The sequence below is a fragment of the Muntiacus reevesi genome, chromosome 4 (genome assembly GCF_963930625.1).
Source record: "Muntiacus reevesi chromosome 4, mMunRee1.1, whole genome shotgun sequence".
NCBI lineage: Eukaryota > Metazoa > Chordata > Mammalia > Artiodactyla > Cervidae > Muntiacus > Muntiacus reevesi.
This window is the reverse complement of record NC_089252.1, coordinates 154,530,773-154,546,107: the sequence shown is the minus strand read 5'-3', so window position 1 is coordinate 154,546,107 and position 15,335 is coordinate 154,530,773. Positions and strand designations below refer to the sequence as shown.

At 35.4% G+C, this 15,335-nt stretch overlaps 1 pseudogene; it reads right to left on the bottom strand.

Annotated features, from left to right (window-relative positions):
- Positions 1 to 5,483: 5,483 nt before the first annotated feature.
- On the bottom strand, positions 5,484 to 6,425 carry LOC136166128 (heterogeneous nuclear ribonucleoprotein A1-like; annotated as a pseudogene).
- Between the last annotated feature and the right edge of the window lie 8,910 nt (positions 6,426 to 15,335).

Sequence of the window (15,335 nt, the reverse complement as noted above, 5' to 3'; positions counted from 1 at the left end):
AAGCCCTTGGCATTATATAATTATGTTCTAGTTGTCTCATACATATTGATTTCGTTTTCTTTTTTAAATTGTGAGCAACTCATGTAGAACCTCTCCATCTTTAATTTGTCATGTTTCTTTTAATATCCTAATTCAAAATCAGAATAGTTGACTTTTAGCCTTAGTTCTACAAATAACTAGCTGTGTGACCCCCATCAGTTGCTTAGTCACCGTGGAACATTGCTTCCTTCCTTGAAAATTAGAGACATTGCAAATGATCTCCTCTGAGTCCCTGTCATACTTAAGATTTAACAACTTTACAATCTATACTTCCTTTCAGGTCTAAAATTTGATATTGACTCTCCTCCTGAATTCTTATAACACATATTTTGTAATTTTCCTATAGCATTAAGCACGGTTTCTCCCCAGCGATGACTACATAGTACATGGGAGGACAGGGTAAACATTTGCTGTTTTAAGGTGAATAAGTTCCAGAATGCTAATTAAAATTGTTGAAAGATTCAAATCTAGTGCTAGTTTTGTGTATTCATAAAGGTTGCATTAATTCAAGCTACAAGAGTAGAATCTGTTTATTGGATTATTTGCTTAGGGCAAGTCAGTGGTGGAATACATATTATTTTGTCTTAATTTTGCAGCATACTGATATGAACATACATACTGCCCATCTCTTTCCCCCATGCCTCTGAGCAATCATAGATCAAATGGCATATAATCTATGAATGAATCTCTGCCTCTCTCCGACATGATGTTTGTGAAGCCAGTGCAAGGTAGACCTGCTTCTGTGTGACTTTTAAGTTCCATTTCAACAGCCCTGCTTGAAAATCCAGTTACTATGGTGATATGTACCACTGCAAATAATCTCCTTCTCAACAACTGAAGATATATCCTATTCAGTAAAAGTGGTATCTATGGCTTAATGGTTCAGCAAAAGGCTGACAGATCTACGGCCTTATTTCCAACTGAGAGGTTTTAATAAGCAGTTTGAGCTCCTGGAATCTGAGGAGACTGAACAGGCTGTCTAAAATTAGCAGGGTCAGTCTAAAAGGACACTTCCTCGACAGATCAAATACTGTATAAGTTGGCATATACTGAATCGGCATGCCAATATTTGACTCTATTTTTGGAGGCAATGGAAAGAGCAAACCAACTACCCCTGGGTCTTTCAAACCAAAACTGTCTTTCTGGGAGTAGACATCTCTCCTGCATGTGACATTCCTACCAGGAGCCCCAGCTCAGCCCAAACTTGCCCAGTGGGTCCCCCATTAGCTTCCCAGATTTGGAGCTGCAGTTTTAGCTCTGTCTTTCAAAAGATACGGAGTGTGCAGGAAGAGTAAGTTTTCCATCACTGCAGAGAAGTGATCTTTTTGGCATTCTGAGTGGCATCTCTGAGTGCATTTTCCTTAAATACATATTATTTTACACAAGTATTAGATTCGGTAACAGCAAATGTCATGGGTTATGTAGGATGGTGGTGGATTTGTTGCATTAGCACCTGTCCTATTTATATGATGAACTACATGCTCAGTTCTGAACAGCTGTCTTGAAACGAAATTTTTTTTAAAAAAATGTTATGGTAGATAACTTTTTAAACTGTTACCCTATGAATACCTCAAAGGACAGAAAGTGCTTTCTTCATCTTCATACACATCTAGAAATCATCACATGTCTGACTAGCCTAATGACATGTACATGACACTTCATAGTGTTTTGGGGTGAATAAGATAAGTAAGTAAGACATGAATAAATTTAATCTGAAAGTCTTCTGATATGAGAAACATTTTCAGATATGGTCCATATGTTTATCACAGTTTAGCTGTTTTTAACAGAGATATCTTTCTAAAGATTAGATAAAACTACTGGTCAAACCATCCTGTAAATGTACCAGCAAGTAAGGAAAGCAAAGAAGCTATGTGTTCATAAAATGAACTAATAAAACTTAACAATTATAATCACGGTCTGCAAATTAACAGGGCCACAGTCTGTAAATAGGAAAATCTAATGACATAAGCATTAACATCTTAAATTAATATCTGCTCTGAGATAACTGCACAGCTTGTGGCAAAACGCAGGCTGCTGGCAACCCTCTAGCGTGCATTACTGAGTCAGCAAGCAGTTTTATCATTAGATGATACTTCTACCTTGAAGACTATGGGTTTAATTATGATTTCTATTTAGAATTACTAATCAAAATTCTATGAACCAAAAAAAAAAATCTCTTAATAAGATGGCGCTATCTTTTCACTTTGAGGCAAGATTTAGTTTTTCTCTTTGTGTGTGGTATAGGGTGTGTGTGTGAGTGTGTGTGTGTTTTCCAAGGTTCACTATACAGTCTCAGTCAGCCAGTAATCCATGTTTATTTGAAACCCTTTCTAGATGGCTAACTTGTAAATAACTCCAGATCACGATGCTGAGAACTCATTACCTAAACTCAGTGGCCATTTTCCCAGCTCACCTAGAGATAATCAGTTTCTTTGAATACAACTTTTTAAAAATCTTTCTGAACATGAAATTCATGAATTGCATGGTTTTCCATCAAACCACTTTGCAAAACTTATTTAAAATAGATTTCCAAAGCATCCAATTGATTGGTTTCTCTCCATCCTTAGCTTCAAAAGGAGCCCACAATCCTAATTTTCTTTCATTTGTTTTTTCTCTTCTGACTCTTGCTGCGGTCCATTTTCCTCCAGTTTTATAAATATAAATGCTGTTTAATGTACTGTCCTAGAGTTCAGCAATCACATTTTTTCCTATGCCATCTCAACAATTACTCACCTCTTCAACTATAATGCTATCAGACATCACTCCCTAAATCTACATTCTAATCTTGAATTCTCTTCTAATTCCAGACCTGCTATCTAGCAATGCTTGTTAAAATAACATATCTGAACAATATGCATGTGCTTCCCCTTGCCTCTCCTCCCCCCACAATTATCTCCTCTTAACATCTCTTTGCATTGTAAATACCTTTTCCAGGTACTATAGCTAGCCCCAAATCTCAAATCACTGTTAATTCTTTCTTCTTCCTTGATCCCCATATCAAATTAATTCCATCCTGTAATTTATGTCTGCATGGGTGCTAAGTCACTTCAGTCATGTCCAACTCTTTGCAACTGTATGGACTGTAGCCTGCCAGGCTCCTCTGTCCTTTGGGTTTCTTCGGGCAAAAATACTGGAGCGGGTTGGCATATTCTCCTCCAGGGAATCTTCCTGACCCAGAGACCGAACCTGTGTCTCTATGTCTCCTGCATTGGCAGGTGGGTTCTTTATCACGAGCACCACTTGGGAAGCCCAGTTTATGTCTACATTATCCTATTTCTTTCTCCCTGATCACTCCTAACCCAGCTTTCTTTGTTCAAGTTCTCATTACCTCTCCTATATACTATTACTTGAGTCACCTAACTGGCGACCAGATTCCTTGCTCCAAGTAACTAAGGGAATGAAACTTGTGTATTATCCATTATCATGTGTAATCAATAAAATATTTAATAACCCCAAAATGGGTGTATTAAATATTTTATTTCATATTTAAATAAATATTAAATATTTATAATGACTGAGGTACATAATATATAACATTATATAAGCAGTTGAATTTTTAAGTCATTCTAAAAATGCATAGAATAACTCAAGAACTTAAAGTCATTCAAGTACATAATATATAACATTATATAAACAGTTGAATTTTTAAGTCATTCTACCTGTTATGTGTGTGCATGTATGTGTACATCTCCATTTATATTATTTGACCATTTAAAGTTTCCATGTCATTTGCTCTAATAAACAGAAGTCTCATGCACAGCTGATGGGGGTATAAAAATGGCACACTCACACTGGAAAATTGTTTGGCAGTTTCTCATGAAGTTAGATGTGTACCTACCATATGTCTCAACCCTTCCATTTCTGGATATTTATCCAAGAGAAATTATTTAAGCCATTTTGATAATCACCCTAATGCATTAGATTAACTAGTTTTTTAGCAGAGTATTAAATATTTTATTGCCTACACAAGATAATGGATGATACACTAGCCTTATTCCCATCTATAACTTTATCTGGTACCATAATCCAATTTATATATGATGGACAGCATGTGCCATCATTAATAATCAAAAAAAATAAAATAAAACCCCATGCATCTGTGACACTTTTAACAGTGAACTCCAGGTCACAATACAGTAACTGTCAGTTCAACTACACCAAAGTTCTGAAGACAACAGCTTCTCCACCAAAGCAGGTTGTAAATAAATTTCAAATAGAACCTGGCATTACCCTGAAGGAATTCTAACTTCACACTTTTGTGGTAGTTTACCAAAATGGCTTCAGAGTAGACTACACAGCATGTTTAAAAAAAAAAAGATACATTTATTCAGCGTCATGATCAGACTATTATATTTAGCAATCAACAGCATGGGTGCAAAAAAAAAAAAACTACATTAAAACCCTTTGTTAGAATGCTTTGCACTTTCCACAGAACAGAAACTAAAATAACCTATTAATCAAGATTGCCTGGAGAAATATCAATAACCTCAGATATGCAGATCAACTAAAGAGTCTCTTTATGAAAGTGAAAGGGGAGAGTGAAAAGGTTGGCTTAAAACTCAACATTCAGAAAACTAAGATCATGGCATCTGGTCCCGTCACTTCATGGCAAATAGATGGGGAAACAATGGAAACCATGGCAGATTTTATTTTGGGGGGCTCCAAAATCACTGCAGATGGTGATTGCAGCCATGAAATTAAAAGACGCTTACTCCTTGGAAGGAAAATTATGACCAACCTAGATAGCATATTAAAAACCAGAGACATTACTTTGCCAACAAAGGTCCATCTGGTCAAGGCTATGGTTTTTGCAGTGGTCATGTATGGATGTGAAAGTTGGATTGTGAAGAAAGCTGAGCACCAAAGAATTGATGCTTTTGAACTGTGGTGTTGGAGAAGACTCTTGAGAGTCCCTTGGACTGCAAGGAGATCCAACCAGCCCATCCTAAAGGAGATCAGTCCTGGGTGTTCATTGGAAGGACTGATGCTGAAGCTGAAACTCTAATACTTTGGCCACCTCATGTGAAGAGCTGACTCATTTGAAAAGACCCTGATGCTGAGAAAGATTGAGGGCAGGAGGAGAAGGGGTTGACAGAGGTTGAGATGGTTGGATGGCATCACCAACTCGATGGACATGAGTTTGAGTAAACTCCAGGAGTTGGTGATGGACAGAGAGGCCTGGCGTGCTGCGGTTCATGGGGTCGCAAAAAGTCGGACATGACTGAGTGGCTGAACTGAACTGAACTGACACAGTTAGTCAGAAGTACAGTAGTTCTGGAGTTTTTGCCCATACACATGAGAGTTGTCTAAAACGTGTCTTCTTTATAGTAGTTAGACCCTACCACCACTGTGCTTGGCTGAGTTCACAAATCTGTTGTAACCTGTAGCTTGCCTGTCACTTCTCTGGCTCTCCTCTCCTGCTAAGTTTTGTTTCCTGGCAGTAATTAAAACCTTCTGCCACTGGGATAGCTACTGCTGCTGCTGGAACCATCATAGCCACCTTGGTTTCATGGTTTGGCAAAGTATTGGCCTCCACTACCAATGGGGTCAGAACTTCTGCCTCCAAAGTTTCCTCCTTTCATGGAACCAAAATTTGAAGATTGATTGTTGTAACTGCCAAAATCATTGTCCAAAATTGCTTCCATTATTACCAAATCCATTATAGCCATCCCCACTGCCACCATAGCCACCCCGCCCACAGTTTCCACCAAACCCACTTCGATCTCTGAAGTTTCCTCCCTGACCAAAGTTGTCATTTCCACCAAAGCCATCTCCACAAGCACCACCAAAGTTTCCAGAACCACTTTCACCTCTTGGGCTGGATGAAGCACTAGCCATGTCGTGCTTACATAGGGCTTTTCTAACTTCACATTTGTGGCCCTTCACAGTGTGGTATTTCTGAGCGACAATCTTGTCTATAGAGTTATGCTCATCAAAGGTTACAAAAGCAAAGCCTTGCTTTTTACCACTGCCTCAGTCAGTCACGATTTCAATCAATTTTCCCATACGATCCAAAATAATCTCTCAGGTGAAGTCCTTCAGTGTCTTCTTTAATGCCACCAACAAAAACCTTTTTCACAGTTATGTGGGTAACAGATCTTTGAGAATCTTCTTTTTGAGATGGCTCTCTTGGGTTCCACAACTCTTTCATCCACCTTGTGTGGCCTTGCATTTTGGCTGTGTCCACCTCCTCCACAGAGGCATATGTGACAAATTGGAAGCTTCTGGAATGCTTGGTGTTAGGATGCCTCATTACCACACAGTCTGTGAGTGTTCCCCATTACTCAAAATGGCTCCTCAGGCTCTCGTTGGTTGTGTCAAAGCCCATCCTCTGAGAAGAGCTTCTGCAACTGTTTGGGTTCCTTGGGAGACTCTGACTTAGACATGATGGCAGCGGAGCCAGGGAGACTTCAACAGTGCTGACTCAGCCGCATCCATGGCTAGAAAGGAGTAGCCTAACGAATGTATCTCTGAGAGGAAAAAAGTGTTAGTCGCTTAGTCATGTCCAGCTTTCCAGACAAGAATACTGGAATGGGTTACCATTCCCTTCCCCAGCGGAACTTTTCAACCCAGGGATCAAACCCTGGCCTCCCGCATTGCAGGCAGATTCTTTACCATCTGAGCCACCAGGGAAGCCAGTTTTTAAATCAGTATTTTTCAACATATAATGATAATGCACAGTGCACTTTTGTAATGTTTCACAGCATCCAAAATCAAGCTCTTTAAAGTGCTTGGAAGAAGCAGAACTTCTCAGAGAATAAAATGTTTGAGGAAAACATCCTCTCTAATTACATTAAAGAAACAAGCAGGAATATGGTGCTAACTTCATTATTTCTCCCCCAAAGAAATTGAACTTGACTTCAGTTTTATTGGCAGACTTGATATATGTGAGTTTACTCACCAGCTCATTGATGTGAGCAATTGTATTTAGAGTGGACAAAAGTAATGAATACGGGGAAGAGGTGACAGTTGGGAAGTAGCAAACAGGACATTTTAGTCATTAAACCTGTATAGACTGTGTCAAGCTCTTTTCCTTGAATACCTCCAAGGACTTTACAACTGCTATCTATTAAATTCACCCGACCCTGATGTAAGAAGAATAATGGCATCACCACCTCGGTTTGGAGTTAGAAAAAGAAATACCTCTAACAGAAAAAAACAAAAAGACGACTCCTCTTTACTGAATGAGCTAAGGGCAAGGAAGAGCACAGAGCCTTGTTCCAAGGCAGTGGCTGCCAAACCTCAGACAGTGTCAGCTAGGTGACTTCAGATCCACCAGTCACAGGGAAGAAAGGAGAGATTTAGCTAACATTCACCCAACTTTTGATAGTCTCAATTATCACATGTAACACATTATTTTTTGTATCCTACGATATGTGACACATGGTAGGTACTTCATTTTTTTGGAGTTCTTTTTTTTTGCATTTTTAACACTTTCTTGAGGCATACATGACATACTATAAAATTCACCCATTTAAATATGCAGAATGATTTTTAGTAAATTTATATGCATGCCTGCTCAGTCACTGCAGTCATGTCCTACTTATTGTGACCCCATGAACTGTAGCCCACCAAACTCCTCTGTCCATGGAATTCTCCAGGCAAGAATACTGGAGTGAGTTACCATGCCCTTCTCCAGGGGATCTTCCCAACCCAGGGATTGAACTGTGCCTTCTGCAAGGAGGCAAATTCTTTGACACTGAGCCACCAGGGAAGCCCAAATTTATCTATCACCACATCCCAGATTTAGAAACTTTCTACCATTCCCCAAATTCTATTCTGTCCCTTTTTGTCAATTCCTTTTCCCTCCCCTAGTCCCAAGGAAACACTGATCTTTGCATTTTCTAGAAAGTTTGTATAAATTGAATAGTACACTATATAATATTTTGTGTCTGAATTCCTTCACTTTGTGTGTTCTTTAGGTTCATTCATGACTTTGCATGGAATACTTTTTTTTTTTTCATTTTTATTGTTGGATAGTATTTGGTCATATGAATATGCCACATTGTGTTTATTTCTTCACCAGTTGGTTAACCCTGAACTGTTTTCATTTTTTGTCCATTATGAATGAAGTTCCTATGAACATTTGCATTACAGTTCTCATGAACATGTTATATTTCTTCAGGATATATACTAAGGAATGACATTACTAGGTCAAATGACAATAATAAGTTTAGCATTGTTTTCCAAAACAACTGAACCATTTTGCATTACCACAAGCAATGTATGAGGGTTCCAGTTTCTGCACATCTTCTCCAAGATTTAGTATTTTCAGTGATTTTTTTATTATCATTAGTTTAGTGGGTATATGTTTAGCTGTATATTATTGTATGTGTGTTTCATTGGTAGCTTTATGGACATATAATTAAGATACAATAAACTGAGTATGTTTGAAGTATATAATTTGTTAAGTTTTGACATATGTATACAACCATAAAATAATCATCACAATCAAGATAACAAAGATATTCATCCCCAACAAAAGTTTAATTTTGCCCCTGGGTAATTCCTCCCTCACACATTGCCATCTCTACTCTGTATCCAGGAAATCACTGACCTGTTTTCTGTGAGTTAGTTGCATTTTCTAGAATTTTGTATTTAAAAATTAATGCAGTACAAAAAAAGAAAAAAGATTAATGTACATTTTCACCTGGCTAATATCACCCAGCATAATTATTTTGAGATTTTTGAGATTTATTTATGCTACTGAGTCTATCATAATTCAATCTTCTTTATTGCTGAATAGTAGTCCATTGTGGGGACTGTAGTTTACAAATTTACCAATTAGAAAGCATTTAGGGTTATTTTTACCCAATTTTTGGCTATTACAAATAAAGCTTCTATGAACATTAAGTCTAAAACTTTGTTCATATGTTTTCATTTCTCAAGAGTGAACATCAATACCTAGGCTGAATGGCTGGAACATAGCTGGGTGTATATGTAACTCTTTAAGAAGTTGCTAAATTGTTTTCCAAAGTGTTCTCATCCAAGGTACTAGAATACTAGTTATTCCATTCTCACCAACACCTGGTATAATCAATATTTCATTGAAGGCATCCCAGTAAGTGAGCAGTGATATATCACTGTGGTTTTATTCACATTTCTTAGTGACTATTGATGATGGGCTTCCCTGTGGCTCAGTGGTAAATCATCGACCTGTCAATGCGACAGACGTGGATTCAACCCCTGGATCGGATGATCCCCTGGAGAAGGAAATGGCAACCCACTCCAGTATTCTTGCCTGGGAAATTCCATGGACAGAGAAGCCTGGTGGGCTACAGTCTATTGGGTTGCAAGAGTCAGGCATGACTTAGTGACTAAACAAACAAACAAAAATGATGTTGAACGTCTTTTCATGTCCCTTTATGAGAAATATTTGCAAACCAATATCAAGATCCTTAAGTTAGTCCCATCGGCAAAACTCCTTTTTGCCATGAAAAGTAACATATTCACAGGTTCTGGGGACAAGGACGTGTGCATATTTGGTTGGGGGGGGGGGGCTGTTATTCTAACACACTTGGCATCCCATAAATTTTGGTATATTTTTGGTTGTGGTGATGGTTTAGTCACTAAGTCATGTCTGACTCTGGCAACCTCATGGACTGTAGCCCACCAAGCTCCTCTGTCAATGGGGTTTTCCAGGCAAGAATACTGGAATGGGTTGCCAGTTCCTTCTCCAATGTTATATTTTAATTTTCATTCTATTCTAAATACTTTCTCATTTCCTTTTCGAAATCTTCTTAGACTCACAGGTTTTATTTAAAAGTGTACAATAATGTTCCAAATACTTATAAATTGCATTGCACAATATCTGTTATAGATTTCTATTTAATTATTATTATTTAATTTATTATTATTATTATTACCTGTTATTAGATAACATTCTTTGTATGATCTAATCTTCTTAAATTTTTTGAGACTTGTTTTATGACTCAGAATTTCATCTGTCTTTGTAAATGTTCTAAGGGTGCTTGAAAACAATGTATATTCTGTTGTTCCTGGGTTCAGTGTCTTATAAGTCAAATTGATTGATAGTGTTTGATATTCTTACTGATTTGCTGTCTATTCATTTGATCAGCTATTGATATTAAATTTTGAAATCTCCAACTACAAATGTAAACTTGTCTATTTCACCTTACAATTTTTATACCAAGTATTTTGAAGATCTATTATTAGATGCATAATATTTAAGATCACCCTTTGCTCTTAATGATTTGGTTCTTGTATAATCTTCAAGATACTTTTTATCTCTCACAAGATATTTGTCTTAAAATATATTTTATCTGATAGTAAAATAATAACCAGCCTGGGTTTCTTTGCTTCATGTTAAAATGACATGTTGTTTTTTAATTTTTTAAATTTTAACCTACTTATGTCTTTATACTAAAGTTTATTTTTATAAGCAGCATATCATTAGATATTCCATTTTATTCAACATTGCATTCACCTTTATTACTGGAATATTTAGACTACTTACAATCAATTTTATTACTGATATTGCTGTGTTTAGATTGGTCATCTTGATATTTGTCTTTCATTTTTCCCATCTTTGTTCCCTTTTCCCCTTTATTTTTCCTTTCTTTGGATCAAGTAATTTTTATAATTCCATTTTATCTCTTTTGTTGGTTTATTAGCTAGAATTCTTATGTTAACATTAATGATTGCATCAAGACTTATAATACATTTTTACTTTATTAAAATCTACTGTCATGCGATATTAACTTTACATTTTGGTATAAGAACAATAAAGCAATATACTTATGGTTTCCCTCCCTGTTTTTTGTGCTATTGTCATATGTTTCACTTTTACATATTCTATAAATATTATAGTAACTATATTATTGCTATTTTGGTTTTGAACTGTAGATTATCTCCTAAAGTGTTTCTTCATATAGATCCATCTTTCTGACTGATTATATTTTTCTTGTGCTTAAAGGATTTCCATCAACATTTCTTGAAGAGAATGTCTGTCATTGAATTCTTTCAGCTTCTGTATGTCTAAAAAGGTCTTTATTCCACTTTCATTTTTTAAAGATTTATTGAGGGGTAATTTACATATATAAAGTTCACCCTTTATAAATATAAAATTCAATATATTTGTAATTCAGTAAATTTGTAAAATTGTGCAAGCATTCCAAGTGGTTTTGAATGTTTACATCATCAAAAAATTCTGTATTCATTTTCACAGTTAATCTCTGCTTTTTTCAGCTTCAGGCAACCACTAATTTGTTTTCTGCCTATAGATTAGTGCCTTCTAAGCATTTCAGATGAATGGGATTCTACAATATAGTCTTTTGCATCTGCCTCGCCTTACATAACATAATGCTTCTGTGGTTCAACCATATTGTAGTAAGTGTAAGTAGTTTATACCTTTTTATTGCTAAATATTACTTCATTATATATATATACCACATTTCTTTCTTCCTTTCACTAATTGTTGACCATTTGGGTTGTTTCTGGTAATGACAAAGAATTTGTCTATGAACATTTGTGTACATGTCTTTGTGTTGACATATGTTATTTCTCTTAGGAATTGTTACCTTCATTTTTGAAACAGATTTTTACTGGGTGAAAAATTCTAAATTGACAGAGTTTCTTTTCTTCCATTATTTTAATGATGTTGCACCACTATCTTCTAACCTACATTCTTGCACATGAAAAATCTGCTGTCATCTTTGACTTTGTTTCTTTCTATATGAAATGGTCTGTTTTCCCTCTGGCTCCTTTTTAGGTTTTCTATTTGTCACTGGTGTTAAGCAATTTGATTTTGAAGTGTCAATGTAGTTTTTTTCATATTTCTTTTGGTTTCATGTCTGATAAATTTCCTCAATCTGTTTATACTTTTAATCAAATTTGGGGGCATTATTTCTTCAAACATTTTTTTTTCTATCTACATCACTCATTCTCTTCTCTCCATCAGCTCTGCTTCTCAGCAGTCCTAATGTCCACTATTTTTATTCCTTCTCATTTTCAGACACAGCCTGCCACTGATTGACCTCTCATCACAGACATTTACACCAACCAGATGGTGGTTTGTTCCTTTTCTTCTTCACATTAACACTCACTACACTGCGAACTACATAAACATTGAGTGCTGTAGACATTTCAGCTGTTCAAAAATTGTACTAAAATTTATGACATAGTTAGCTTCATTAACTATTGTTAACTATGCTGGTTATCATGAGAGACTGAGCCTTAGTTAACCCCAGTGACTTCTCCAAATGATAATAAGTGACACATTTTAAGAAAGAAGTACCTTAAGAGAATACTAAACACAGAACAACTAGTAGATCTGGGCAGAGAGGTGTGTAGGGTTGCTTAAGGAAATCATCACAGAACAGGTGACATTTGAATTGCATCATGAAGGAAGAATTAGAGTTTCTCAGACAAGTAAGAAGGGAACTAACAGTCTAGGTGAAGAAAACACTGTATTCAAGACTCAGAAAATGAAAACACTAAGTATCTTTTGTGTACAGTGAAAAATTTAAAAATTCTGTAACGTGCAGAAAGGTTATAAGAACAAGTTGTTGAAGGACTATTCCAAAGATAACAGTCTTATTAAATCCCTTTTAGAAAGTTTGTTCAGTAATTGGTGTGCTAAAAAATATTAAAACAAACCAAAAAATAAAAACCATTGGCTTTGCTTTTTGCATCTGGAATTTTTCTCTAATTGTCCACCACAGATAATTGTTTCAGGGCCAGGAAACCCCAGACATTGCCTAGCTCTTTCTCCAGACTGCCTTAAGTATAGACAACTTTTCCTGGACGGATAACAACCTCCATACTGATCTCCCTCCAGAACTTGACTTTAGCATATGCCCTCTGATTCTATTGACCATCATCTCTGGAAAGAACTTTATGCTGTCCTCTTCCCACCCCACCCCTGCCACACACACACACACACACACACACACACACACACACACACTTTTGGGTTACTTAGCAGTTACCTGCTGGTTCTCCACTTCCCCTAGCTTTCCTCATCAGACACTGGGATCAGGCAATTAGCAAAACAAAATCAAAGAAATGGTTTCAAGCAAAGAAAAAAAATGTGTTAAAGTCTTCAATAGTATCAATATTGACCTTTTCTTCCTATATTTAATAAATAAAAAGAACAATAATTAAAATGTTAGAGTTCAAAGAAAGCCCCATAATTAAACTTTAACAAATTTTCTCAAGTGATAGGCCTATGAATGGCAAGTTTTAACAAATTAATTAAGGGTATAATAATACAATCACAATAAAAATAGTAAAATATATAAATATTTCTCAGAATTAAATATTTGTCTAATATTCATTTTCTCTACCATCATGAATTTCATTAACCAAAATAACATGAGAATCCAAAAAAAGAGACAGAAAAGAAAGACTGTAGTGCAAGATAACAAACATGAGTATTCATTATTGGACTGTAATGCAAAGTAATATTAAAATGTAAATCCCCATAGCATGAATTTAGAGAGATTTGCATGATATCAGTAAGTCATTTATTATTAGTTTTTCTTCACTTATAGATAACTGTAGCCAAGAAAACCTCCATTTTCCCAGCTGCAAATTTTCTGACTATGGTGTAATATAAAGCTGTTGAATTAAAGAATGTTGTCTGCTTTAACTACTAGTTTTGAATATAACATGAGTAATCAGCGTGAAATAGTATTCTTAGACCCCCTCATTGTAATCAGCATGTCATTGTTACAATATTATAAGGCCCAAATAAAGTAGAGTCTCTTCATTCTTAATTTTTGAATAAGTGTTTAAGGCATAAATTATAATAATTTCCAAATGCATGAAGGACAGCTTTGTAAGATTGCATCTTTCTCCTAAAAATGATAAGAAATTCACTAATGAGTCCATTAGACAGAGTCCATTAAAGGTGACAGGACAAAGATCTCTTGGAGACCTAATCAAGCAGAGACAATATGCAGGATTAATTCAGTGTCCATTCAGCTTTCTGCACTCAGACAGAAAATGAGATTTGAGTGACCACTTTATTTAGCAAGTCAAAGACTGCTGAAAATTTTATGAAATGGTGCAACTCACATGCAAAACAAAGCAGCGTTTTATTAGGAGAGTTTGATATAATACTGTGAAAAAATGTGAATAATTCTCATTGGCTATCAGTTAAGAAAAGGCATGAAATATAAATTAGCTTCAGACTTGATCTGCATAAAGTTGACTTTATGTTTGTGATAGTAGTGTTATCACTATACATTTATTAAATAAGATCTCATTTATTGTTCTGTCTCCTTTTATACTCAACTTATTTGAAATCATAATGATTCCTATTAGTTAAGCTTCATTTAAAACTATCATTGATTGTTTAAACATCCATCCTTAGAAATTTATTTATAATTGCCATTTTTGGTGCTCAGAGATTTTGCTTCATTTAAGAACAAATTTTTAAATTAAGAAAATGTCTTTTAGACACAGACATAAAGAGCAAAGGTTTTTGATACATCAACAACTCAGAAGATTGAATTCTAAACTTTTAAGGGGTTAGTGGAAATATGCCCATCTGAAAAAGCATAAAGCTGTATGAACTTAAAACCCACTGGAAATAATAATGCACATATAAAATTTATAATAAATATAAAAATTTAACTACTTATAGTTATATTACATATTATTATAAAAGAACCTAAATCTTAAATAAAGAATATGGAGACAAAGCTTAACCTTATTCTATTGTATTCTATTTACTTTATTGTAATTATGACAACATAACTCAGTGTTTACCGAGTTATAAACATAAAATATTCACTAAATATTTTACATTTTTAATGTCTTAATATATAAATTCAACAGATATTTGTGGTATATTTAAGAATGTTTTGACAAAATAACTGTCCTTTTGTAACCATTCCTAAGTTATTAACACATTAACCAAAATAGCACTATTGAAAAGAAAAAATAAGGTTTGCTGGCAAATTCAGTTTATACTGATCTCTATTATTAAAAAAAAAATGAAATCCTTAGTGCTCGGCTCATTTGGGGGTTATTTTAGGTTCTTTGATCATGGGCAACCCATGCTTGTAATATACCATCATGTCCCAGGAGATAAACCCAAGATCCATAAGCCTGAAAATTCAAATGAGAACACTTTCACAATAGTACCCTGATCGTGAAGACTCTGGCCCCTTTGACCTATTTAACCATCACAAAGTTGGCATCAGGCTAGATATCATCAGACATCAGGCTGATGAATGCCCCACAGTACAGATATGTTCAACTGTTTCCTGTGATATCATTTTACTGGTTCTTCTGAGCTCTATAATATTTTCTGTAGTGAATTCAAG